Source organism: Penaeus monodon, unplaced genomic scaffold, assembly GCF_015228065.2.
Source record: "Penaeus monodon isolate SGIC_2016 unplaced genomic scaffold, NSTDA_Pmon_1 PmonScaffold_9679, whole genome shotgun sequence".
NCBI classification, from domain to species: Eukaryota; Metazoa; Arthropoda; class Malacostraca; order Decapoda; family Penaeidae; genus Penaeus; species Penaeus monodon.
The window spans coordinates 1-5,000 of NW_023665079.1; the positions used below are offsets into that span (position 1 = coordinate 1).

The 5,000-nt window shown below is 38.3% G+C and overlaps 1 pseudogene; it reads right to left on the reverse strand.

Annotated features, from left to right (window-relative positions):
* Positions 1–2,695: 2,695 nt before the first annotated feature.
* The window catches only part of LOC119572112, a 2,983-nt pseudogene continuing 678 nt past the window's right edge, over positions 2,696–5,000 (reverse strand).

A 5,000-nucleotide genomic window follows, 5' to 3' on the forward strand; every position in this document is an offset into this window, starting at 1 on the left:
TTGAGGCATCTTTTTTACTCAGTTTCACTTAGGTTTCTTTTGATATCCGGGGGAGTCTTTTTTTTTTTTGGCGATGTTTCTTAGCGCGCTCAGCAGGATTCTTTTTCCTTTTCCCACAACTCATTTTGGGGGTTTTTTTTATCTTTACACGATTGAGCAATTTTATTTTTTTTCGAGCTTCAAGGGGGGTTGGACGCCCCTTTTTGAGTTTATTGAAAATCGATAGTAGTGTTTGGGGGCACGTTGCATTCGGGACCGGTTTTTCTTGGTTTTTTTTATAAACTTTTTTCCCTTTCGGGGGTTTCAAGTAGCGTTTTGGTTTCAGTTTTTTTGCTGGTGAAAAACCCTACATTCTTGGGTGTGTTTTGGGAAAAAGGTTGGCAAAATAGATTATTTGCACTAGAGAATTTTAAAAAAAATCTTCACCTCTTTCTTAATTCCCAAAGGGCCCAATGTGAAAGTGGAATGAGTTAATATATATATATATAATATATAAAATTATAATATATATTAATAATATTTTTTTTTTTTTTTTTTTTTTTTTTTTTTTTGTGTGTGTGTGTGGTTGTGGTGGTGGTGGTTGTGTGTTGGGGTGGGGGTGTGTGTTGTTGGGGTGTGGGGTGGTGTGTGTATAATAATATATATAATATATAATATATTAATTTTGTTTGGTGTGTAAAAAAAAAATATATATATTATTATTATATATTATATATTAAAATTAAATTGTGGTGTGTGTGTGTGGTGGTGTGTGTGTGTTGTGTGTATGTTTTGGGGTGTGTGCGCGCGCGCGGGTTTGTAAATTATATTAATATATATATATAATATTAATATATAGTGTGGGGTGGGTGGGGGGTTTTGTGTGCGTGTGCGTGTTTGTGTTGGGGTGGGTGTGTGTGTGTGTGGTGTGGGTGTGTGTGTGTGTGGGTGTGGGTGTTTGTTTATAAAAATTTACAATTTTATTATATATATATATATAAATAATATATATATATATTAAAAAATGTAAAATATATTTCCCCTATAATAATATTATATATATTTTAATTTATAATTTTTTTAATATATAATATATTGTGTGTGTTGTGTGTGTGTGATTTTATATAGTATATACATATTAAATACTTATATATACATCTAATTAAATAAATTTATAAAATATATATATATATTATTAAAAATTTTTTTTTTTTTTTTTTTTTTTTTTTTTTTTTTTTTTCTTTTTTTTTTTAACACCATCATTCCACTAAGGACATAGGGCCCTTTTCAATTATCACTGAGAGGTTATATGGCAGGCCCCCCTTTCCTGATGAATGCCCTTTCCCATCAACCCCGGTTTGTGCCACGGCGGTGACTTTTCCCCTACGACACTCGCTCAAGGGATATGTCGTTTCTAGGGAGGGAATCGAGGGAGTTCCTTTCCAAAAGGGAACAAAGGCCGGCCGGGGACTCGAACCCCCGAACTCAAAAATTTCCTCGTGACAGTCTAATATATACACACACACACACCACACACAACACAAAACCCCACACACACACACCACACCCACACATATTATAAAATTTAAAATATATATATTATTATATATATATAACACAAACCCATATTTTATGTATATGAAAATTATGTTCAAACCAAACAAAAACCTCATTTATTGTATTATGAAAATCCAAAAAAAAGAATTCGTAAAGCTTGGCTGGCCCAAACGGAGGGTGTCAACGCAAAAAAGGCAATGGGATATAATTTTTTTTTTGATTCTGAAATTTTTTGAAGCTATTGACGCTTATAATTCCACTACAAAGGTTTATTCTAAGAAAAAGCAGTCTGCGCTGCTTTTTTTTGTGTGCCGATAAGTGTACGGGTTTTGACGACTATTTCCCTTTAAAAATTTTTGAATTTTGAAAACGCTCTCGTGTAAAAGGATATGCAATGCGAATGGGGCCCACACGCTATGATTAAACTGTCTTCGGCTGAACTGATGTCTGGGCAGTTACTCACCCCCTGTCATGATTCTTTTGCAACGTTACTATCATTTTTAAAATTTTTTCACATTTGATATTATCATTTTATTGATGCCTTTTTTTTTTTCTTTTTTTCTTTTTATTTTCAAATGTGCATCAAATTTACTTAATTTTTTTGCATAAATTAAAGAAATGCGATTTTGTTCATCGACTATTACCTTATTTCTGACCGAAATTTTTAAATACTAAAAAAAGCTTTTTGACTAATGTGTGAAGAATCATCAAAAATAATGGCATATTGGTTTCAAAACACCAACGGGGAATTCCATTCGACTATTATCCTTGTTCCAAAAAGATTTTAAAAAAAATAAAATAGAAAAGGGTAATGTTGATGGGCATTATGCGAGGGCAACCCATTTTTTTGTAATCCTGAAAGAATGCTTTGCCCCCTTGCCTTTATTTTGTAAGCTTGACATTTAGTTTGTCATTATTTATTTAGAGTATGTAATAAGATAGGAAAATAATGCGCTTTTTAAATTTTTTTTCCCCTTTATTGTAAGTGCATCACATTTATAACATTAATGCGCTCATAGTATATGTTTTTCCGCGAAGGCAAAACAAAAAAGGAAAATTTTGAGTGAATAAAAACTTTTTTATACTTCACCCACTAGTTCCAGGAGATTTCGGGCGGATACTGTCCTTGCTGTAGCGGCACTTTCATCCCGCTGCGTACTCAGGTGGAGAGGGTCAACCCCGGATACCACGGGGAAGCCATCCCGTCGTTGAATTTGAGTTCTTTTGAGTAAAGCCAGTATAAGGAAGCCCTGTCGTAGGTCAGCCAAAGCTCTAGGAAAGGGGGAGAGGCGGGGCCCGATTTTTGATGGGACCATTGTTGTCGATTTCGTGACTCTGAAGGGGGCTTCCCTCCAAAAAACAAGGTCCCTTTGGTTACTGGACTGTTTGGGTCCAACGGCGACCCCAAAGGTGACTCCCTTTGGGCGGAAAGAAAATCAAAAGGACTGTTACTATAGAAATTTTCCCATGTAGGTGTTACCTGTGGGCAGTTGTTAGCCTTCTCACCTATCCATGTGCTGGTCACGCAGTTTAGATTCCACTGGTCTTGGTTAGATAAAATTACTTTGTATCCATTGTTGATGTAGTCAGCTATCGCAGTATCAGCAGCATTTTCATTGAGCTGGATAATGTATGCATCTTTGTTGATGTAATTGCGAGCAAACGACGAGGAATGAATAACAGGTGTGACTTTGCGTCCCTGAGCGGCTTCCTGGAGCTTACTGTAAGCATTGCTCTGGTAAGTGTTCCACAGCTCGAAGTATTGCGGCTTGTGGATTCAAGTTTGTTTTGGAGAGATATTGCTGGATCTCCTCAGAAGACTGCCAGCACTTGAAACTTACCTGGGGAATGAAAGAAATGTAAATATAACGAGAAAGCGAATATTACGAACTTAGGACACCAGTAAAAGCATGAGGATCTTTTAGTAGTAAATAGGTACTCACATCATCACCGCCCATGTGCACCATCTCAGGGTCAAAGTAATCCATGAGATCGCGGTATAGCTCGCCAAGGATCGGGTAGACCTCTGGGTTGACCGGGTTCATCTGGCCAGATGGAGGCTCTTTGCTCAGTTCAAACCATGGCTCATTCTGCAATGAAAACGTAATTTCTGATAAATTACTTAACAAAAATATAGTATTAACGCATAACATAACACATGCCCACCACGCGCAAATAAATGCCCACAAAATCAACAGACAAAAGTGGCTTCTTACCGAGTCTGTGCAGAGAGCAAGCTTGCCTTTGCCCTCCTTTTCGGCCCACTGCCAGCCAGCAGCGTTTATGAGCAGGGCCGCCTATCTCGGGGATCACAGAGATACCACGGAGCTACCGAGAACCAGGGACCAATTAGATAGAGAACAAGTTCACAGGGTAAACAGTACTTTCAGAGTAAATCCTTACTCGTGGAAGTACTGATCCTCAGGTACCTAAATCCTAATCATCTTTGATTGAGTAATTATATTTTAATTCATTAAGAGAAAACGAAATCACTACAAATCTTACATTGGCATATTCGACGATATCTCTGATGTCCTTAGGATAGTAAACCTTTCTAGCGTCATAGGCGCCATAGTATGTCATCTTTGGAACGCGGTTGGAGTACATCGGGAAGGAAGCGGCATCGTTCATGTGCCAGTGGAAGTAGTTCATCTTGTTTGTAGGCCATTGAGTCAAAGAGTTTCATGAGGTCTTCCTTGGGATAGAAGTTGCGCCCAGTGTCCAGCATGAAACCACGATACCTGAGGAAACCGTCAACCTTTACTACAACAATCCATATTATCCCTATAGCACAGAAGTGTTGTTTTCGACATTGATGTTTTGTAAATAGACGAGATATGCGAGTCCTTTACTTGAAGCTCGGAGCATCTTGAATTTGAGCATCACGGACGATTTGCACCGCATTATTGATGTCATCGTAAGCAATGAGTTGAGAGAGCGTCTCCAGAGCATGGCGGGCACCGTAGTAGGTGGAAGCTAAAATGGTCGCGGTGGTTTCGTCTTCCACAGTCTGTCGAAAGGGAATGGCATTTATTAGTCGAGCATTCAGACGTCAAAGATTACAACTTTATTTTTTCCAGTAAGATGAATGATTATGTAAGAATTACAAGTATATTTGCCGCAAGAGAAAGGATCTTTACCTGAATGACCAGATTGTAACTCTCATCAGTATCAAGCCTGAGCTTGCGATCAGAGGCGGTGACAGTGATCTCGATGTTGACGTTATGGCTTTCTACCCCAGGATTACTGCGCTCCCGCAGGAAAGGCGACCTTGGGATGAAACTCTCGGGTTCTTCCCTGCTGTAAATGGGTCGCTGGCGCAGCTGATCTCTATCATACTCAGACCTTTGACGGTACTGGTCCTGCGGGCAGGGTCTTCATTCTGGAACTAAGTTGGTCTTCATGTAGAAAGCATTCGACAAGGTATAGATTTCAAAAAGAAAATTACTGTGGTTAAAATTTCG